General features: G+C 39.6%; 1 pseudogene; it reads left to right on the forward strand.

The window, feature by feature from the left end:
• The first annotated feature begins 224 nt into the window (after window positions 1–224).
• LOC107142318 lies at window positions 225–690 on the forward strand (annotated as a pseudogene).
• Window positions 691–24,410: the final 23,720 nt, after the last annotated feature.

Below are 24,410 nucleotides of genomic sequence, written 5' to 3' on the forward strand. Positions count from 1 at the left end.
CTCCTGGTGTTTTGTTTGTCAGGCTGTGGGTTAGAGATGGTTGTGTTCCTCTACCTGTAAAGCCCTCAGCAATATGGTGATTACCCCTTTTCCTTGTCCTTCAGGGCCAGAGGTAATGCCCTTAGGTATAAAAATGTTATCATTTTTCTTAATGTTACCATTTTATTAAACTCCTTGGTAGTGTTGATGTTTTTTGAGTTGCTGCTGCTTCTGTGTCTGAGGGAACCGTAGACGGAAGGATGGTGTGTGAAAAATGTGAAAAGAAACTTGGTACTGTTATCACTCCAGATATATGGAAGATGATGCAAGGAATACCACAGAAAGTGGTGGAAGCAAGCTGAATGAAAATAAAGCTTTGACTTCAAAAAAAGCAAGATTTGATCCATATGGAAAGAATAAATTCTCCACTTGCAGAATTTGTAAAAGTTCTGCGCACCAACCAGGTTCCCATTACTGCCAGGGCTGTGCCTAAAAAAAGGTCATCTGTGCAATATGTGGAAAAAAGGTTTTGGATACCAAAAACTACAAGCAAACATCTGTGTAGATGTATTGATGAAGTTACTAGCTTTTTGTGATTTTTCTTTCTGCTTTGAATTTTCAAGGCATAACTAGATGTTCAACTTAAAAAATAACCTATTTCAGGACAAATGATTAAGTTTTAGCCAGGAAAGTTGATCAGTATTCATTCTTTTGCTCTCAAAAAGTTCTAACCAGCAACAATGTAACTAATATTTTCCTTTAAGTGGTTATTTTTCTTATGAGCATATTTTGAGCTAAAGTGGCAAATTAAATGAAAAGGTATTTCTGAGTTCTGTATGCACTTTTAAACTTAACATTGTTTTATCTTATCCCCTCCATCTATTTTTATTTATAGATATTGCAAAAGTGAGGAGATTATTGATACTTTGCCTTGAACTTGGCATCCAGAATGAGAATTCTTACCTCATTCCCTTACTGGTGGCATAGTTCTTAAGAGTAAGCAGTCCCTTAATGAATTGAAGTTTCAGAGGATATTTAAATGTTTGAGGTCATTATTGCTGAATGGTTTCTTAGTAATTAATTCAGACCCAAATCAAAGACAAGTTGGATTTGTGATTTTTTAAAAAAATTTTTTTTGAAGTCAAAGTGCCAATTCCTTTCATAAGTGAACAAAAATATAAGGAGTACCTGTGTGTCCATATGAATACACTGGTTTTAAGAAAAAACATATTACACATATTAATTGCTTGAATTCAAATTGATGTGAAAGCTGTGAGAATGGTGTTCATCCATGTTGATGTGTTTTGAAAATGAATCCTCCCTCCTTTGCAAAAGCTCTTTGAGGCAGATAACAAACTTTCTTTTTTTAACCTCCTTCCCACCCCTCAAAGAAATAAATAGAACAAAGCAAAAAACAAACAAACAAACAACTCCTTAAGTACCCTTCCTGTTAGTTAGCTTTCCCTTATTGTAACAAAATACATAAGATATTCAACTTAAAAAGAGGAAAAGGTTATTTCGGATCACAGTTTTAAAAATTTCAGTTTATAGTTGCTTGGCCCTGTTGCCTTGGGCCTTGGTGGCATAGTACATCATGACAGGAGCAAGTGGCAGAGGAGAGCTGTTCAACTCATGGCACTTGCAAAGACAGAGACGGAAGGAGAGAGAGGGAAAAAAGAGGAAAGAGAGATAAAGGGGTCAGAATTCCCATATCTCCTTCAAGAGCCTGCCCCCAGTGACCTGACTTCCTCCCTCCAGACCTCTTAAAGGTCATGCTACCTCCCAAGAGCACCACAAACTGGGAACCATGACTTTGACATGGGCCTTTGAAGGACATTGAAGATGTAAACTACAGCACATCCTGAACTCTGTCTGGTCCCTTGGCCATAGTTACAGGGTGGATGAAGTAAGTGAGATAGAGAAGATCTAGCTCTCACCACCCCCAAGAAGGGCATTAGGGCACAGTCTCCTTACAATGGGAAAGGCAAGGGGCATCAGCAGCATGGTCTTGTGTAGTAAGGTCAACACAGCATATTGAACCTGCTGAGGACGTTTGTTGTAGCAACCACATATTTGCAAACAAATATTTGAATTTGCAATCATTATCATGATGTGTTGAGTCCCGAAAAAGGGTTGTTATCCCAAATTCTCAGGAAAAGAAACTGCCAATTTGGAAACTTAATGACACCCTATGGGCCACCTACAGTGAAGCATGCGTTCAGTGTTTACAGCTGTGGTAAGCAGAATTTCTGAAATGAGCTCCAAAGATGTCCCTCTCTACTTCCTAGAACCTGTGAGTATGAGGAAAGATCCTGCCTTGCTTGCCTCATGTTCTGAGGCACAGCTGTTTCTTTCCTATAAGGAGATCGTCCTGGATTGTGTGGGCAGGTGTTCCCAGGACCCTTAGAAGCAGCAAGCTTTGTGTGGCAGCTGGAAGAAGAGATCAGAGAGATTTCAAACACAAGGGTTCTTCGGTGCACCACTGCTGGATACAGTAAGCTGAGAAATTTGTCATTTCATCGCATCTATTTGACAGATCTGGTGACCAGCAAATCTATACAAAGAGGTTTAGAGTAAATCGGGGTAGGGAAGCTATTCTTTTTACTGGAAGCTGCTTGAAGGAAACAAGGGCTGCTGTTTTGGATTAGGGATTCTCTGCTGTGAAAGGCATGACGCCATTTGTGTTACCTGTGGCCACCATGATCCCTATTGGAGCTATGTCATGGTGCCATGCCACTCGGCAGCAGTGCTGTAGTTACTCTTTGTAGGATTTGTCCTTATCTCAGGACTTCCTGTTTTTATTTAAAATGATTCCATCAGTGTTTGCCAGAGCAGCCCACAGACCATGGGCTGAAAGGTCCCAGGGCTTGACCATTGCCAAGTCTGTGAAATAGAAGATGTAGGTTAAGCCTAAAACCACATTTTCACAAACTCTCATGAGTGAAAGTTATGTACCTGAGTTATGAAAGCAACTTGCCTAGAAATATTCCACTGAGGAAGTCTTAGGGAGTATTCTGTGTTGGTACAATCTGTAGCACCACACCTTTGTTCACTAGCTGAACTGAGTGGGAGTCACACTCTTAGAAATGGTAGCTTTTCTTGAATTCTGAATTGGATAGACACTAGTCTCCCTGTGAGTTCTGGTGTCAGATGAGCTCTGAGCTACTTTAACCAGCTAATTAAAGTTCCTTTACCTCATGTAGGATGAGCCAGTTCATCTCCATATTGGAAGAGTCTAAACTAAACCTCAGCCAATTGTCTTATACTGGTGAAAATGTAGAGTGAGGGATTCGTGTCAGTGTACAAAGTAACTCAGAAGTGCATGGTCTATAGACAGAGGGTGGGTGGTTAGGTTAGAATCTGGAACTTAAAATTTTTAACTTCTTTGGATCAATAGCAATTTGTGCATGTGGCCTATTTTGACAATCTGTGTTTGAAATGCATTTGCTCCTTTTGAATCACTTATTCAAATTCCTGTGCATTGGTTGATGGATGGAAGGTCTTTTAAAGACAATATAATTTAAAAAATGGCCTACACACACACATGGAGACCTCGGACTGCATGGACCGTGCATTTGAGGAATTGAAAAATTACAATAAAAATAAACAGAAGTATAACTTTATTGACTATATGAATGAGGACTGAAGCAAAGTTATTTGCATACTCAGTGAAAGAACATTTGATCTATTCACTGTGAGTAGGAATCTTTGCCAAGTGGCAGCCATGCATCAAGGACAACTGCAAAACAGAAATGAGCCACAGCATGGTTTGAGCTACTCAAAGCAATTTGTAGTAATAAAGTGTTTTCTTTCCTTTAAAAAAAAGTGATGAAAGCTATGTCACCTCTGGAATACTAATCTCTCCCAATTTTCTTAACTACTAGTTGAAAGAAAAGCTTTTTCTTTTGAAAATTTTCCTTTTTTTTTAAATTTTAAAACTTGAACAACTTGCAAATGTCAGTGAAAGAATAAAAAGATTTTTGCAGATACGCTGCTTTGGAAGAAAAATTGATGGAGATGCAGTCATTTCCCAGGGGCTTTTCTGGGGGCTCTGTCCATGCCAGAGGTTGGCATGGACAGAGGTTGCTCACTTGTCCAGAGTGAAAGGCAGTCTGGTTGGGTTAACAAGGCAGTATGATTACCTCCCTCAGCAGCCTTTCATAGTGGAGAAGACAGAGACTTGAGCTGCAGGGAAGTTGACAGAGACTAGAAACCAGTGTTGGACTCTTAGTAAGATTTGGAAGTATATTTGCATTTCCTTAACTTTTCTATTGACCAATTTTGTGATGTGGCTCAAAGGCTACTTGTTATTGGATACAGGGAGATGGGTTCCTGGGAATATGTGGAATTGAGGAGGAGAGTATGTCATTAGTAATAGGGAAAAGATGAACTACCCAATAATACATGCCTTTGGGAAAATTGGCTCCCCATTCAGGGAAAAGTTAGAGTCCTGCCATTGCCCAAACACAAAAGTAAATTCTTGATGAAATACATGCCTAAAATAGAAAGCCAAAAAACTTGATAAAGTACTAAAAGAAAATATAGGGGAATTCTTTTCTTGAGTTGAGGGTGATGAGAAATTTACTAAACACAAATTTAAAAACCAGAGAGGAAATGATCAACAGATTGACCACCAAACAGAAACCACATAAAAACCCAAATCACTTGTGATTAGCAAATGAGACCATGAACAAAGTTCAAATGCAAACCGTAGACCAGGAGGCCCTTCTATATATGAAAGGAAAAATAGTAGTCATAATAGTTAGAGAGTTCACAGAAACTAGTGAGAAAAGAAGACAAATAGCCGTAGGAGGATCAGAGTCAAGTCTGGGACAGAGTAGAAGGACAAGAAAAATAATGACGACTGGTAAATACTGCAAACCCGCTAAACTCAACTCACTAAAACCTAAAGAAATGTAAACTCAACATCAGTGAGATGCCCCATAATATTTGTTTGAGGGGATAAAGCTCAGAAGACAGAGATTGTATCTGGGGTGGGTGGGGCACAGGGAAAGGAGCACTCAAACCCCATTGGCACCGTTAGTGCAGCTACTTTGGTGACTCTTGGGCAACGACTGACAAGATCTGGAAAAATTAGAGATAAACATTTTTAACCCACTGATTCCATTTTTGGAGCTTAGCTTACATGAATATTTGCATATGGATACAAGATGAATAAAAAAATATCATGTACCTTGCACAGTGAAAATTGGAAATGACCTTAATACTGTTCAACAACTTTTGGTCCATACATATGTCTTGTGAAATATTGTGGGGCATGACAAAACATAAATTAGATACAGTCATCCCCACTTATGTTTAGGTGTTGTTCCAAGATCCCTAGTGGATGCCTGAGACCTTGGATATAACTGACCCCTGTAGTTACTGTGTTTTCCTATATGTACTGCAGTGCTACAGAGTTTCCACATGGTACTGGATTAACCTGCCCTTCTTTTTCTTCTCTTTTTCCCCCTGCACTGGAGCCTCAATTAAATTACCACTTTTATAATTTTGGACCATTATTGAATAAAATAAAGGTTACTAGAACACAAGCACATTTATACCTTGACAGTCAATCTGATAACAAGGATGGCTACTAGGTAACTAAAAGTGGGGTAGTGTAAATGGTGTGGATACACTGGATAAAGGGATGATTCTCAGGAAGGATGAAGGGGAATGATGAGAGATTTCATCATGCTACTCAGAATGGCATGCAATTTAAAACTTATGAATTATTTCTGGAATTTTCCATTTAATATTTTCAGGCAACAGTTGACTGTGGGTTACTGAAACCATGGAGAGTGAAACTGTAAATAAAATTGTCTGCTGTTTATGAATACACATAAAGAAATTTTCTAACTATATTTGGTGAAATTCCTACTTATTTCAAAAAGAGCAAGAAAAACTATATACACAAAGGATATTTATTGAACTAAATACATGTAAATGCATAGAAAAAGTTCTGGAAAGATATGCAACCAAGTATCCCCAGCAGTTTCCTGTGGGAAGGGAATGGCATTGGAGTGATAGGGAATAGGGACTTATCCTTCATGTGGAATGCAGTGATATATTATTTACATTTTTTATTTTATAATTGTTTAAAAGAAGTTCTGTCCTCCCAAGAGTAAGTGACTTTACAACCATCTATACACTAAAGATAATTACTTAGAGATGGAAATAGTAAGTTGTACTTCTGATGACTCTTTAGTGTCATGGTACCAGTGATTTCTTTCTTTCTTTCTTTTTTGTTGACAATTTTTCTAATTTGTTATACTTAGTTATACATGACAGCAGAATGCATGTCAATTCATTGTACATAAATAGAGCACAACATTTAAATTCTCTGGTTGTACACCATGTAGAGTTGCACCATTTGTGCAATCATATATGTTCCTATGGTAAAGATATCCATCTCATTTCACTATCTTTCCTGTCCCATGCTCCCTCCTCTGTGCACCCTCCCCTTTGCCCACTCCAAAGTTCCTCCATTCTTCCCATTCTCCCCTCTCCCCATTATGGATCAGCATCCACTTATCAAAGAAAACACTTGGCTTTTGGTTTTTTGGGATTGGCTTACTTTGCTTAGCATGATATTCTTCAAATCCATCCATTTACCTGCAAATGCCATAATTTTATTCTCTTTTAATGCTCTTTTAATAGTAATATTCTATTGTGTATAAATACCACAGTTTCTTTATCCTTTCATCTATTGATGGCATCTAGGTTGGGTTCACAATTTATCTATTGTGAATTCAGCTGCTATTAATATTGATGTGGCTGTGTCACTATAGTATGCTGATTTAAAGTCCTTTGGGTATATAAACTGAGGAGTGGGAGAGCTGGGTCAAATGGTGGTTCTATTCTAAGTTTTCTGAGGAATCTCCACCCTGCTTTCCAAAGTGATTGCACCAATTTGCAGTCCCATCAGCAATGTATGAGTGTACCTTTCCCCCATATCCTCACCAACACTTATTATTGCTTGTATTCTTGATAACTGCTATTCTGACTGGAGTAAGAGGAAATCTTAGAGTAGTTTTGATTTACATTTCTCTAATTACTAGAGATGTTGAACATTTTTTTATATATTTGTTGATCAGTTGTATATCTTCTTTTGAGAAATGTCTGCTCAGTTCCTTAGCACGGTTATGGATTGGATTGTTTCTTTTGTGGTAAGTTTTCTGACTTTTTATATATCCTGGAGATTAGTGCTGTATCTAATGTGCATGTGGTAAAAATTTCCTCCCTCTCTGTAGGCTCTCTCTTCACCTGACTGATTGTTTCTTTTGCTGAGAAGAAGCTTTTTAGTTTGAATCCATCCCATTTATTGATTCTTGATTTTAATTCTTGTGCTAGAGGAGTCTTATTAAGGAAGTTGGGGCCTAATCTGACATGATGGAGATGGGGGCCTACTTTTTCATCTAATATGCTCAATGTCTCTGGTTTAATTCCTAGGTCTTTGATCCACTTTGTGTTGAGTTTTGTGCATGGTGAGAGATAGGTGTTCAGTTTTATTTTGTGGCATATGGATTTCCAGTTTTCCCAGCATCATTTGTTGAATAAGATATCTTTTCTCCAATGCATGTTTTTGGTGCCTTTGTCTAATATAAGATAACTGTATTTATGTGGGTTAGTCTCTGTGTCTTCTATTTTTGTATCAGTGATTTCTAAGCACACATAATCTCCCACACTGGAGTTTGGGAAAAAACCATCAATGATGGAAGGACTGGAGATGCTGCTCCAGCTGAATGTGTAAGGAAGGATCTTGTCTTCATTAGCCATTTCCTGTTTCCTCTTCAGTCCATGTGATCTGGCTTTTGCTCCCATCACCCTTGAAATGGTTTTGCTAAGATTTCCCGAATATACTTCCTGAATATTGAATCAAATGAGCACTTTTTAGCTCTCAGGCACTTGACCTCTGAAGCATGAGCATTCTGTCACTCTTTCCTTTTTGAAGTTTCCTTAACATTTATGAAATAACACACTTCCTGCTTTTTTTCTCTTCTCTGCTACTTTTTTTTGTTGCTTTTCAGTTACTATTCTCTTTCGTCTCCTTAGATGTCCCTTTTCTTTTGGGTCTGTTTTTAGATTTCGTATTTTCTGTGCTTTCTTGAGTCCTCCTACATAACTTCATTGTACTCACTCTGATGGTTTAAACTCAATCTGTCCACTTTACTTCTAGATCAAACTCCTTCTGTGTGCTCCAAACCTGCATCTTCAACTGTAACTGGACATTTCCATCTGGCTGTTGTCATCAGCATCTCAGATTTAGCACATTGAGAGTCAGAGTCATCTTCTCTAAACCCAGATCATCCCTCTCTCTTCTGGCACCATTCTGCATGATTGGCACCACCCTCTGTCTGTTCAGAAACTTGGGACTTGTTCTTGATTCTTCCCTTTTATTTGCAGTCATGCTCAGTGGGAGATGCCAGTGGGGTTGAGTGTGATGAAGGGAGGTGTAACCTTATGATGCTTTTGGGTACATGTGAAAGAAATCACAATGCAGATTGACTTCAACCATGAGGAAACTGATGATATATTTTAGACAGTCTAGAACTGCTCCATCATCAAGGACCAGGGACATCTGTCTTTTGGCTTTGCTCTTCTGTCTTTGGTGATTATTTTATTATGAGATCAGAATTGAGATGAATGCCATGGCTCTCAAGGGTCCAATCCAACCATGACAGATATCCAGAGATGAAAGGAAGAACTTTGGTTCTCAGGGTCCTCTCCTGAGGAAAGCCTTTCCTGGGTTCCAGCAGACTTTCCCCTCAAGTCTTGCTTGCTGTATCAGGCTGTGTCACCTCCTGACAACAGCACAAGTCAGTCATCTGGATGGGCTGGATGGGCAGTTGTCAACCACAGTGCTCACGGTCCGTTGGTGCGGAGATAAGGCATGCTTGTGTGGGAGGGTGAATGTTTGGGTAATTACAACAGGAACCGTTTGGAGCTTTGAACAGATGGTTCAATGCCGTCATGATGTAGTTATAGTTGTAGTACTGTCCTCCATACACTGCGGGTGACAGTGGCATGAGGACCCACTGGGTAAGGTGCTAGAAGGATGATGCAGGGTTCTAGAGAGGAAATAAGGGTGGGTTAGGATGGAAGCAAAGCTACAGGCATGTTCAGATTAGGATAATCTCAAGGTGAATTATAGGGCTTTCCAATGCAGGATTAGCAGGACGAGGAAAGAGAAGATTCAAACAAACAAACAAACAAACAAACAAAATCCCAGAGTTTTGTCCTGAACAGTCAAGTGGTGATATTCATGAGATGTGGGAACTTAGAGGAAACTGGTTTTGAGGGTAGTTCAGTCTTTACCTGATTGATTTTAAATACTTATTAAACACCAGCCAATAGATACCAGGGAATAGTTCCAGATTTGAGTACGGAATTCAGGGGAGGGATGGGGACAGGAGATACTGGGTGGATACAGCTTAAGTGATGGTCCCTACAGCCTTGTCCAGGTCAGCTAGAGAAAGAATGAGAAAAGAAGAGAACTATGCTCTGGGACACTACAAAATTTGAAGGCAAAGAAGAGGAAGAGACAGCAAACTATGTTCAATGCCGGGGGGAATTAGAAAAAAAATATATAGTCCTTCAAGAAGAGGACAGTCATCAATGGTGTCAAATGCTACTGAGAGACCAAGTTCAAAAACAAATAGAGCAAAGAGCTGGGAATTTTTAGGCTACGGGTGACATTTAAACATTTCTTTCAGGGAGAGATGGAGATAATATTCTGACTGGATTGCATTGGGGAGAGATGGGAGATGAGGGGTAATAAACGGTTTGTCAGGATTCCCCTGTGGGTAAAAGATTCATTGTAGGGAGCACCATGCACAATTTGAGCAGAATTTTGAGAAGTAAAGATCTGGAGAGTGATGGTTGGAAGATGAAAGGAGTCATTAATGAGGGCCAGTGGGGAGCTGTGGAAAGCTCTGGAACACGGCTGACTCTGGGTTTGGCTGTGGTTGGTAGGCAAGGGAAATGTTCCATCCATCGAAATTTCCACCTCCCCAACCCCTTCACTGTTTTCCAATCATCCTTTAAAATTCTACTAGGGTAACACTTCCCCAGACCCCTTTCTGGAACCTTCCAGTGCTTCTTTCTGGCTGAGGTGACTGGTTTTATGTGTTCTTGTGGTACCCTGTGCTTATCTCTGTCACTGGAACAGCTCCTGTTGGTTTAGTAGATGTCCCCAAATGTTTATAGCATTGAATTGAACCCTGTTTCTCCTGAGATCATGAACTCCTTGAGGGCACTGGCTATGCTTACTCCATAAATATTTGCTGGCTGAATACATGGATGGAAAGATATATGAGGGAATGAGCAAGGTCAGCACTCTGAATAATGTCCTGAGAGTTACCAGTCTTCCGTGGTATATGTTTATTACCCACTGCTTCTTTTACTTGGTCTAAAGTGACCCCTTGATGGTCATGTTTCCCCTCTTTCTGGAAATCCTGGGACTCAGTGAACACATAAATGCTTGGCTTCTGTAGACCCTTTGTGTTTTAGTCTGTTTTATGTCACCACAACAAAATTACCAAGACTGATGACTTACAAAGTTAAGGAGGCTTTTTTGGTTCACAATTCTGATGGCTGGAGGGTCTCTGCAGTATGGCACCAGCATCCTAGTAAAGGTTGCCTGGGTGCATCAGAAAAAGGTGGAGATCTGGAAAGAAAATAGCCACATAGTAGAAGGAGCCTAGGCACGGAACGGCCTCATTTTATAGCAACAAATTCTTGAAAGAGCCAATCAAATCATAGAAGACCTGACCCACTCCTGTGAACGCCATGAATCCATTCATGGTTTTATGTGTTCTTGTGGTACCCTGTGCTTATGGTGGAGCCCCCATAACCGAATTATCTTCCACTAGACTCCATGTCTTAGAGCTTCCACCATCGAAACACCATCACATGGAGAACCAAGCTTTCAGCATGTGAGTCTTTGGGGCAGACACACTACATCCACACCATAGCACTTTGTGATATTGTGTTTTTGGGCATTTGTGTTCTGTCATTATCTTTCCAAATTATTCTCATGTGAAAGTCCCTTCCAACAATCTAATTTACCTTTTGGGACATACCTTTCTTAATATGCAGTACTATTAAATGTTGTGGCATTAGAGCTGCAAATGGATACGATATCCAAGATATCGTACATTTGAGATTTGAGCTTTCAGTAAATAGCAGAGAGACTAAGCAAAGGAGTAGCTTGCCAATTATCATGTTTAGTGTACCCAACCTAAATAAGGCAAATAAACACAGAGCCCAAAGCCCCTCTACCCTGCAGGGAGAAGAGGTGTATCCTTGGAATTAATAGGTAACAGTTCTGTTTATCCGTGATGTCCTGGAGGCTGCTCTTTGCCCCTGTAGTTTCTTGGTGTAACTGAGGAAACAAAGGCCGCTTCTGTGATCCCGAGGTGCCAGTTGGGCCAGGCAAAGACAAAGGGGATATTTAAATAAAGTCTCTAGACATTTACTGAGACTCAAAATTACTTCTCCAAATTTGCACATTGTGCAACATTGCAGATCTTCAAATGTCTTTCTGTAACTGGGAACTGGCTTCAATACGCCTTATGTCGTAACTTTTCTTTTTGTCATGGGGAGGGAGAAGGGAAGGGATTAGTTGTCTTCTTTTCCCCTTCCAGAGAACTGCCAAAATAATTTTGACTCTCCCAGATGAAGTCAGTTTTAAAATTGTGGTTCTCCTGAGGTTCATTTGGAAGAAGACAGAGCGATTCTGAGAAACCAGCAGCGGGGCCTGCCAAGCTTGGCTTGGCGATGGCTTCTGTTTCCTTGCTTTGGGGTCAGCTTGGGAACAAAACTGCAGTCTCAAGGATTGGAAGAGCCTGGTTCAAACACTTGTCCTTACTTACCTGAGCGCTCAGGACTGTTGGTTTTCCCCTGATTTTTGTGTTTTCCCAAAGGATGCCTTTCTTCTGCTGGGGGACACGTGGGGACACTTGGGTTCAGGCTATTTTTGGAGGTGTGCAAGAATTGGAGATTACCACCCCTTTATGCTGCCTCTCTCTATCCTGGCGTTTGGAGAAAGGAAGTGGGTGTGGCAAGGTGCTGGTAAGGAGTCCTCAGAACTTCAAGGTGCTGCTAGTTAATTTTGGAGTGGAAGGGGCAGAAGAAGTGGAGCCAGACTGAACTGGAGGGTACTGGGAAAGCCAACCAGTGTGTGTCAACCCAAGATACCTGCCTCATGGGCCTCTTCATATTGGTAAGGCAATGATTTTGAAATGGAATTTTAGTAATCAGAAAAGAAGGGTAAAGTGCAACACCTTTCCTAAGCACTGTTTTACCACTACCAGAGGGTATGAAGAGTTTCAGCTTCCGACTTTTGAGAAATGGGGTTACTATGGAGAATAATGAGATCATATATGGAGCAAAGCCTAGCAAGTGGCAGGTGGCTATAATAAGTGCATGGATTATCATCATAAAACAGTCTTTTTAATTTGAAGCTAAACACACCAGAGCCCTGAATAGCGAGTGATTTGCCCAACAACATGCAGTGTTTAATGGCAGAACCTCTCCAGACCTTTACCCACTTTATCTGCTGCAATTCAAACCTTTTGGTGAAGGCCCCACGAAAGGGTTAAATGAGTTGTTCTAATCAAAAGTTTTGCATGATTGTCTTTTCAACATCAAAATAATATTAGTGTGAAAAATGAGAGATTTCATAGGTAAGTTTTTTTTAGACATCTTATTTTTAAATTTTTAGCACTTTCCACTTTTGGTGCATTATTATTGTACACACTGTTGGTATTCATTATGACGTATTTGTGGATGCACAAACTATAACAATGTAATTTGGCCAATATCATTCCCCAGTATTTCCTTGTAGGTAAGTTTCTGCAGGCTGGAGGCAATGGTATGGGTTGTCTGCCCAAGTTTGACATTGTCCTGATGCTTTCCCGGTGTAAGCCATTTTTATATATTTCTTTGTACAGTTTCTTTAAGCTTGGTACTGGGAAAAGGTTGACAGTCACCATCCTTGTCTCCAAGATGTTCAGAATCTCTGGAGAAGGCAAGTTAGGGAGTAAATAATTTCCATATCACTGGGTAAACCAACACAGACCTTGTTACGGTCCTGACTAAGGCTGATACTTAATAAATGGCAGTCATTATTGGAGTGACTTGCACAGTGTCACACAGCTATTGGTGCAAGACAGGCTGGTCAGGCATCTGATGTCTACTCTGTACAATAAGATCTTCCTGGCATGCTGAAGCTCTGGGGAAATGAAGTTCAGAAATGATAATGAACAATAACTGCAAATGTTAAGAGATTGCCAAGAACTGTCTTACTGAGCAGAGAGGTTAAGATCACAGACTCCAGAATCACATTTTCTGAGTTTATAGCCTGACCCTCTGCTTCCTGGTTACGTGGTCTTGGGAAAATTCTTGAGCCTTTTGAGGCTCAATTAGATGATTTATACAGTGAAGATAATAATAGCATTTGCTTCAAGGGATATGATGAGATAATACTTGGGAAGTTCCTCAAGCTATCACAGAATAAGGAAATAATTAATGCTAGCTATTGTGATTCATTATTTCTTTTGATTCTTACCCTGTCCAGTGAGATACGCAGAGTAGGTAATATTGCTCTCATTTTGGTCACATAACTTGCTACAGGTCATAAAGCCAAAAAAGGAAGAGCACAGTCTTATGAGTCCTATTTTAGTACCTCAAATATTTTGCTGTTTTGGATCTCTAGAGACAGGAAATAGTTAGTGTGTAACTTCACTAAGGTGAAATTAATCCCAAAGTGTGAGTGTTGCATGTCCTCCTCTTCCAGGAACATTGGACCACGCCATTCTTGGATGAGGAATCCTGCAACAAGTTCCAGTTTCTCCCGGGCTACATGTACTTTCTGCTCATCGGTTGGTCTGTTCCCATCAGACTGCATTATGAAACTAGCACTACAAGTTATTCTGTGAATAAAGGGTATTAAAATAAAATAAATTTGGGAAACAGAGCTACAAGATTTCTGTTTAGAAATCTACGATACATACTTGCATACTGTAGGTTAAAAAGTCACGCAGAACTTTTTTGAGCCCAGGGTTCCTCTGAGTTATTTGTTGGTAAGACTCTATTCCACACTATCTCTGTTGTTATCCCACTAAACTAGTGCTGCATGGAGTACATGTTAGGAAAACACTGTAAGCCTGACTTCTGTGCTGAAATTTGGACACATGTGCTCATCCACTTGTATATTTGTTCTGTAATACTAATAAATAGCTACCATGTGCCTGGTTCTGTACTAGGCACTGGGAATACTGTTGAGTGATGCAGGCATAGTTCCTGATAATGTGCACACATCCATGGGCTCTGCAGGCATTGATCAAGTGATCAGATAAAATCAGTATGTAATGGAAAACAGGGCTGGGAATGGTGAAGAAAGCTGTTTTATAGTAACATTCAACAAAGGACGTGGATGTGTACAGGGAGTCAGGAGTAGCCGTTGTAGGGAAAGACCCTTCTGGGGTGAGGAAGCAACGTGTGCAGAAACTGTGGCTCATAGTGGGATGAAACAGAAGGGTTGAGTGAAGGTCAAAGTGACAGGGTATAGGGCACAAAGACATGGCATCTGGGATGAGGCTGTAGAGACAGATGGGACCAAGGCTAGTGTCCAAATCAATGAAAACAAATGTCAAAATGAAAAGGCAGTGGATCAGAGGGAAGGAAGAGGGAAGGGAAAGGGAAGGTAATGGGGAATAAAATTGATCAAATTACATTATGTGCATGTTTGAATATGACATAATGAATTCCATTATTATGTATAACTATAATTCACCAATGAAAAATGAATTGGCAACCTACAGATTGGGAAATACATACTTTCAAACCATATATTAGATAAGGGATTAATATCCAAGGTTTATAAAAAAAATCATAAAACTCAATAGCAGAAAAATGAAAATCTTGATGAGAAAATCTGCAAAGGACTTGAATACGTATTTCTCTAATGCTACAGAAATGGCCAATGGATATGTGAAAAGCTGCTCAACATCAGTAGTCATCAGGGAGATGCAAATCAAGATCAGTATGAGACTGTTTTATCTTTTTATTTTATTAGTTGCACATGACAGTACAATGATCTTGACATATCACACATTTGAATCAAATTGGGGTATAATTTCTCATTTTTTCTGAGTGTACAGGTTGCAGAACCACATTGGTTGTACAGACATGTATGTACATACAGCAATACTAGTGTCTATTTTGTTGTATTGCACAATAGAGTAAATACAGATTTAAAAAAAAGCACAATGTATGTTTTTTAAAACTAGAAGAAAGGAGTTTGAATGTTTTTATTATAATGACAGATGTTTCAGAAGATTAATTTGTTTTCCATGATTTGAAAATTACATAATGTATACATGTGTTCAAACACTGCCTAGTACCCCATAATCTCAGTTAATTTTTTTAAATGAAAGTAAAAATATCTGAATTTTCCATGTCACTTTGAAATAAAGATATCATGCTTTCTAAAAAAAATGAAGTTGCAAACATGCTCTTGGAATTGGTTTCTTCATCTGTAAAATAAAGAACTGGACTATTAAAAAAAAGATCACTATGAGATATCATCTCACACTTGTTAGGTTGGCTATTGTCAGAAAGACAAGAGATAACAAGTGTTAGTGAGGAAAAGGTAAACCTGTTTTGTGAGCACTTTAGGTGAGAATGTAGATTGATGCAGCTATTATGGAAAACAGTATGGAGGTTTACTAAAGAAATTAAAAATAAAACTACCATACGATCCAGCAATCCCTTTTCTGGTATATATCTAAAGGAAATAAAATTACTGCCTAATAACATATATCTGCCAAGATATGAAAACAACCTAAATGCCCATCAATGGATGACTCTATAAAGAAATATAGTGTATATATACAAACACAATAGAATATTATTTAGCCTTAAAAGGAAGAGATCCTACCATTTGCCACACGTGGATGGACCTGAAAAACATTATGTTAAGTCAATAAGCCAGATACAAGAAGAAAAATATTACATGATCTCACTTATATGTGAAATCTAAAAATAAAAGTCAGATATGTAGAGATAGTGAATAAATGAGTGGTTTTCAGTATAGGTATGAGTGGGAGGAAAAATAGGAAGAGGTAGGTCAAAGGGTAATGTTAGGGTTTAAATATGAGGTGTCCCCCCAAAGCTCATATATGACACAATGCAATAATTTTCAAGATGAAATAACTCTACTATGAGAGATATTACCTAATCAGTGGATTAATCCAGATATGGACATTAACTGGGCAGTAACTGTAGAAATGCAGGTAGGGTGTGATGGGAGGAAATAGGTCACTAGTAGTATACCTTTGGCATTTATATTTCTGTCTGTATGAGGGGAGCTCTCTTTTACTTCTTCCCAGTTGGCATATTCTGAGCTTCTTCTTTTGCTATGTCCTTCCACATGATGTTCTGCCTTACCTTGGGACCAGAACTATGGAACCGGCTGACTATGGCCTGAACCTCTGTAACTGTAAGCTAAAACAAACTTTCCCTCCTTTAAGTTGTTCTTGTCAGATCTTTTGGTCACAGTGATGAAAAAGCTGACTAGAACAGAAATTGGTAACAAGATGTGGGGTTGTTGCTGTAGGACTAATCTGACCATGTGGTTTGGAAATTTTGGAGCAGGTCTGCCAGGGGAGGAATTTTGAAAAATTTAGAGATGAAAGCTGGAAAAGGTTTAGAGTGTTGTGAACAGAGCAATCCTGGTGGGAGATCGGAAGACCAGAATGCTGATAGCAATGTGGTCAATAAGACTGCCCTCATGAGTTTTCAGAGGAGGAGGACTCTTGGAAATTGGACAGGAGGCTCTTCATATTAAACATAATGACTTGTTTAATAAAGTCTAAGCCAACGTCCTTAGACTTTCTGAATTTAAAGGTGATATACAAGTTAATTTGGGGGGAGGAAATTTTAAGGCAGCACAGCATTCAGAGGGTGTGGCATGGATATTGTTGTTGGCTTTTAGCCAAGTTTACAGTGATAATCGGGAGCAGAAAACAAAGCAGAAAGGCTTGAAAACTTGCAGTTTGGCCAGAAAAGTGCAAGTGAAACTGGGGGTTAAGAGGTTGTGATTGTCAAAGAGGAGGAGCTACTAACGACACTAAGTACTTTCCACAGAGATGATAGAAAAGAGGGCTGAAGACATCTCAGGAATTGGTAAGACCAAACCTATCTCAGGCTCAAGGGTGTAAAAGGTAAAAATTCCTTTGAGAGGAGGCCATAGGGACACCTGCTTGCACAGAGGAGCTAGGCTCAGTCATCCATGCACTCAGAACTGCAGCTGTAGTCCCAGGAGGTTTGGCTACTGCTTGAGATTGCAACAGATCTTGGTGTTACCCATGTGGTGCTGGTTCTACAGGACTGCAGGATGCTGGAGTTCTGGGGTCATGGAGGCTTCCACTGAGACTTCAAAGGAAGGTCTGGGAGACCAGGCAAGTGTAGTGGGGTCTTCACTCTTCCCCAAAGAGGGTGATGTGTGAAGAAGTGAGAAGGAGGCAGAAGCTGCAGTGGAGACTCCCAAGATTAAGAGATTCCAGTGAAATGAGGCCTCTGCTGAGGAAAGTTGCAGGAAGTGAGTAGAAACAAGAGAGAGGCCATGTGGGGAGCAACCAGCATAGGAATAGAGCTACACGAGAGAACGTTGGAATGCATGAGTCCCAGGTGCTGGATGTGGAGCTACAGGGCTTGTTTGCCCAGCTGGGTTTTGGTCTTGCTTTGGTTTCATCCCTTCTTTCTATGCTCCAATATTTCCCTTTTGGAATAAAAATGTATACTCTGTGCTATTATATATTGGATATATGTAAGTGGCTTTTAATTTTTATGGGAGGAAAACATCCATGGGTTTGCCTTGAGTCTCAGATGAGACTTTGGGTTTAGACTCTTGGGTAATGCGAGAACTGTATAAAGACTATGGGAACTTCTTGAAATGAACCAAATGTATTTTGCATTGTGAGATGGGCATAAGGTTTTGAGGGCTGGGGCAGAATGTCATAGTTTAGATATGAGGTGCCCCCCCACCCCCCGCCGCCCCCGAATTTCATACATGAGACAATGCAAGAATTTTCAGAGGTGACAAGATTAGATTATGAGAGGTATAAATTAACCAGTGGATTAATCCACTGATACAAATTAACGAAGCACTAATTGTAAGCAGGTAGGGTGTGGTTGGAGATAGTAGATCACTGGGGAGTGTACCCTTTTTTGTTTTGGTGGGGTTGGGGATTGAACCCAGGGCTTTGTGTATGTGAGGCAAGCACTCTACCAACTGTGCTATATCCCCAGACCCCCAGGAGTGTACCTTTTGAGTTTATATTTTTGTCCCTGATGAGAAGAACTCTCTCTTGCAATGCTCTGATTGCCATGTTGAGTTGCTTTCCTCTGTCATGCCCTTCTGCCCTTACCTCAGTTCCAGAGCTAAGGAATCAGCTCATCATGGACTGAACTTCTGAAACTGTGAGCCGAAATGAGCTTTTCATCTGTTAAGTTGTTTTTGTCAGGTCTTTTGAACACAGTAATGAAAAACCTAAAACAGGTGTAGAGAAGCAAATATATAGAATGAAAATTCAAAAGATCTAATGTACATTAATTAACTATAGTTAATGATATTGTTTTGTATTTAGGGGTTTTGCTAAATGAATAAACTATAGCTGTTCTTGCCATGGGGGCATGAGAATAAGTAACTATAAGGGATAGCGTTTAGGTTAATATTTTCCATTATAGTAATCATGTTACTATAAATATGTCTCTTATAACATGTGTATAGGACATACATTTTTCTTTTTTTCCTCCAGTTCCAATGTTGCTTAGCACATCACTGAACAAGGGGATGATGGACCAGACATGACTTTTGCAAACATTTGTCAGAATGCACCGTGGGGAGAAGCTTGGTGGAAGGAAGAAACTCATCAAGATTGACCCTTGACTCTCTGGTGTCTCCGTTTTATAACTAGGTGGAAGTCAATGCTGTCATATGGGGAAGGGAAGACGTTCTCTGGAGAAGAAACAGTTGTGTTTTTTTGGAGGGGTGGGGATGGAGAAGTTGAATATGTTGGGGTCTGAGGTATTTCTGAGCCTATACTGTCTGATAATTTCAATTTCTCAAATAAGAATTATCAAATGTACAGTTACGTAAATGGGTCTGGAGTTCAGTGGAAAATTATGGGTTAAAAGTATGAGCTTTGGAGTTATGAACTGGTCAATAGATGGTAACTTAAAGAGATGAGGTCATCTAAGGCAGATTCTCAATACTGGGTACCCCTTGGAATCACCTGGAAGGTTTGTTAAAAATTCTAGATGTCCAGGAACCACTACAGACCAATTAAATCTGTATTTAGAGGTAGAGTCCAGGCATAGGTATTTTTTTTTTTTTAAACTTTATAGGAACTTCTCTTTCCAGGGAATGAAATAGATGTGTTTTTTCCCTATTCTTTCTGCTAACCATGTCTAAAAACCTTGGACATATATGCAATAAATGTATATGCAATAAATGTATGAAGGCTCCAAAATGTGGAGAAAGGAAGACAAAACGGATTAGGAACCCAAGAAACAACATGATGGGAATGTATCTGAATTTTCTTTCTGCCTTATGTATCCCAGACTTGAAACAGAAGAAGGCAGCAAACTGGAAATGGCAGTAGGTGCAGAAAAATAAAAAAGCCCCACAAAACCTGATGTTTTTCTAGCCAAAGGACCAGGGAAGAGGCAATCTAGCAAAGCAAGATACTTTTGAGACTTTACTTACCAACCATGGCAAAAAAAACCTGCTCTGCTACAATAACTGCTGCACTTGATAGCCATTCTATACAAACTGTGGCCCCATCCACAGCCCTGCCAGAGAAGGCTGTGCTGAGAGCCTAGACTTTTGCACTCATGCGTCTGCAGTGAGGTACTCTAACACTCCTGCCAGAGTGATGCCTGAGAAAGATAAGTAGCTAGCTAAGGAATTCAACTCCTCCTTGGGAAGGGAGAGAGTTGGATCATATGTCCAATGTCTCAGCTTTTTTTTTTTGGGGGGGGCTACCCAAGGGGTTAGCTTCTTTCTGGTCTTAAAATGCTGATGGGATCCTGGCATGTTCTAAATGACTAAATGCCAGTGAGAACAAAGATGGTATTGGATTAGCATGAAAGTTTGCTAGAGGTTACCAAAATATCTAGATAGGATAGTTGATGAAGCTCTTCTTTTCCTTAAATGATATGGCCTTTACAACTATTTAAATTTTTCTTTTATTGCTGCATTATAGTTGTACACAGTGGTGGGTTTTGTTGTTACAAATTTGTATATGCACACAGGAGAACAATATAATTTGGCCAATATCATTCCCCAGTATTTCCCCTTTCTCTCTTCTCCTCCCTCCTCTGGTCCCTTTCCTCTATCCTACTGATTTCCCTTTGATCTTTACAAAATTCCCCCTCCCCATCTTTCTTCTCCTCTTTCCTCTCTAGTTTCCACATATGAGAGGAAACATGACAATTGTGGTAACGATCTGTACAAGACCAATCCAAAAAGCCTGGGAGAGAGGAATGTTTTTTCTAATGCATAGATACCAACAGAAAGAGGAATATAGAAAGAAAGAGGAAACATGTCCCAGACAAAGGAACAAGATAAACCTCCAGAAACAGACCTAATGACCTGACAGAGCATACAAAATAACCACCATAAAGATGCTCAATGAGGTCAGGAGAATGAGATATGAACACAGGAAGAATTTTAGCAAAGCAATGGAAAATATGAAAAAGCACCAAACAAAAATCTTGAAACTGACAATACAATAACTGAACTGAAAAATTCATTAGAGGGATTCAAAAGCAGACTAAATCAAGCTAAAGAAAAGATCAGAAAACTTGAAGAAAGGTCATGAAAAATTGTCTAGACAGAGGACCAAAAAGAAAAAAAGGAGTTAAATAGAATGAATGCTGCCCAAAAGAGTTTTTGGGCATCATCAATAGCCAAATATATGTATTATGAGAGTTACAGAAGGATAAGAGGGAGAGCAATGGGAAAATCTTATTCAAGACAATGATGCCTCGAAAACTCCTAAAGTTGGGGAAGGTAATGGACATCCAGGTCCAGGAAGCCGAACAGATCCCAAATAAGATGAATCCAAAGAAATTCATATTTTCAATTTCTCAAAGAAGAGTTATCAAGTAAGCATATCACAATCAAATTGTAAGAATAATTTGTCAGGTTCAAAAGCAGACTAAATAAACCAGAAAAAGGATCAGCAAACTTGAAGAAAGTTCATAGAAAACTGTTCAGTCAGAGGAGCAAAAGGAAAAAAAGAAAAAAACAAAGAAAAAAAAGGGTGAAGAATGACAAAGAATTTTGAAAGCAGTAATGAAAGACTTGGCACCTAAGTGCAGGGGAATCTTTATTAGCAGATTTCTCACAGAAACTTTCCAGACAAGAAAGCAGCGAGATTATGCATTTGAATTTCTGAAAGAAAACAAAAACAACAACAATAATGACAAAGTCTGCCAATCAAAAATAATATACTTGGCAAAAATTTACTTCAAAGGGCTGGGGATGTGGCTCAAGCGGTAGCGCGCTCACCTGGCATGCGTGCGGCCCGGGTTGGATCCTCAGCACCACATACAAAGAAAGATATTGTGTCTGCCGAAAACTAAAAAAATAAATATTAAAAAAAAAAATTTACTTCAAAAATCAAAGGGAGGGCTGGGGATGTGGCTCAAGCGGTAGCGCGCTCGCCTGGCATGCGTGTGGCCCAGGTTCCATCCTCAGCACGACATAGATGGGAGAGGAGGGGAGGGGGGATAGTAGAGGATAGGAAAGGCAGCAGAATACAACATACACTAGTATGGCAGTATGTAAAAAAGTGGATGTGTAACCGATGTGAATCTGCAATATGTATACGGGGTAAAAATGGGAGTTCATAATCCGCTTGAATCAAATGTATGAAATATGATATGTCAAGAGCTTTGTAATGTTTTGAACAACTAACAATAAAAAAATTAAAAAAATAAAGACATAAATCTGTCACATAAAACAAAACAAAAAAAAACCAAAGATGTTGTGTCCACCAAAAACTAAAAATAAATAAATAAATAAATAAATATTAAAATTCTCTCTCTCTCTCTAAAAAAAAAAAAAAAAATCAAAGGGAGATAAGTTTACCAGACAGACAAAAGCTGAGAAAGTACATCACACATACTAGGTTTATAAGAAATTCTCAACGAAGTTCTTCAAGTTGAATTGAGAGGTTGTTAAATAGTAATTCAAAAGAAGATGAAGGTATAAACTTTCTGGTTAGTGTTAATTTATAGACAAATAGAGAATACTGTGGTACTGTGATAGTGGTTGTCAAATCATTTTTTTAAATAAAAAAGTAGGTGAGGATGAAAAAAATTTGTTATGAGATTCCAACTTAAATTTGCATTCTGCAAACAAGTTTCTATTGTAATAGATAAAAGCAAATATGTACATCATCTGTCCCTAGAGTACATTTTATTTATGTAAATCACTTTCAATTCTATTATTAAAATTTAAAGACAAAATCACTAAAAATAAATTAAAAATATGTTAGTGGATAAGCAAAATAAAAAGATCTAATATGACATCAATAACAGTGTGTATATGTGGGGAAAAATGAAAGAGGAGAATGTGATCAAAATAGAATGTTATTACAGCCAAACCTTGCTAACCTGGAAACATTCAGTCTCTTTAGGGATTTTGGACATTCTTGTTTTCATCTGCTGTTTGCAATAATTTCCGTTGATTCTTTTATTATGTGAAGGCAGACTTCTTGCCTTTATTCTAAACTTTGTGAGGGCTGCCACGCTCTGATTTGGAATATGCAAAAATTAAAATATCCTGGAATCAGGCTTTCTTTTTCTTTTTCTCTTTTTGTTTTTTTAGAGAGAGAGAATTTTAATATTTATTTTTTAGTGGACACAACATCTTTGTATGTGGTGCTGAGGATCGAACCCAGGCCGCATGCATGCCAGGGGAGCGCGCTACTGCTTGAGCCACATCCCCAGCCCAATGTCCTGGAATCAAATACAACTTTTACCTCAATTTGAACAGTGTCTTCTCTTTCATGAAGGTATATTGGTTTCAAGATCTTCTGGATGTACTACAAAGTCTATTTTTCAGGTTGGAAATTGATAACTCCCCCACCTTTCTGGAGAAATCCAACAGTTAGCTTTTCATTTATAAGTTTACAGGAGCTTTGTTAAAGGGAAGACCGTTGTGTGGCGAGAAGCATTGCCTTAGAAAGAACCAACTCTTTGTTTCTGTGTGCATCCTGTCTGGGTCTTGGCTGCTTTATAGGCAAATGCTAGAGCAAGTGACAACACAGGTGAAGAGAGTGGCTGTGCTTGGTTCCCAGCACTGCTTAATTTGAGCTTTATCCTGGCCACTGGAATCTCCTGTCACCACATGCACAATGATTCTCAACCTATTCTGCTTTAATGTTGGGGGTTTCTGGATTATAAACTAGGAAGACTGTTGTAAACCCCAACACAATGTTCATCATATTGCAGTAGTTTCAATAAACGTCTACTGAATAAAGGAGTGTGGGACAAGAGATGTGTGGAGTAAGATCTTGATTCACCAGGTGAGAGTCCACAGGAGTCAGGTGACCAGCTCAGCCAGGGACCCCTTTGGAGAAAGAGGTGTTGAGCCGGGAAGGAAAGATGTGTGAAGACATGATCAGGGATGTGAAGGGCGAAGGCAGACAAGAGGAACATGATGGGACCTGGGGAACGAGGTAGGTGGTCTGGGGAGACCTGTGGAACTCCACCTCCGTACTTGGATGAGCTCTTGGAGCACAACCAGCAGAAATCCAGGTGAGTAGTGCTGGCAAGGACCTGGAGGCACTGTCCAGGGCCACTTGTGTGGGCCAAGGTTGACATGGATTGTTTCTAGGGACAAGACTGAGAGCAACCAGTGCCTCAGGAAGGCAGTCAGCAAACCAGATTGACTAAGGCTCCCTTGGGCCCTGGGGCCTGCACACACACATGACGGTGTGTGTGTGTATCCCACTGCACATGTACTTGTGTGTGCACACACGTCTGCATCCTTTTTACCAAGCCACTGGCTCTTCCTGCTCCATTGTGCAGGTGGATGTCCCCAGGATGGCTTTTCTTAGGGCTAGCATGGAAGCTCATTAGTGAAAATGACCATTAAAAAAGCCATTCGCATGTGCTTGGGAGTATATGGTGATCCATCTAAAACAACCCTCCTGGCCCAAGTGGATCACTGAGTATGCTTGTGTCACACTTGTATATTTGGCCTGTGCCTGCAGTGGAACTCATTTATTTCTGATTTCAAAACAGCAGATACACAATATGAGGAAAAGCAGAAAGTCTCACTCTCCCATCCCATCAAAACCCTAGGGTGAATATATTGGCATGCTTATTTTTAGTTCTGTTTTCTT

This window comes from Marmota marmota, unplaced genomic scaffold (genome assembly GCF_001458135.2).
Source record: "Marmota marmota marmota unplaced genomic scaffold, marMar, whole genome shotgun sequence".
In the NCBI taxonomy this organism is placed as follows: Eukaryota; Metazoa; Chordata; class Mammalia; order Rodentia; family Sciuridae; genus Marmota; species Marmota marmota.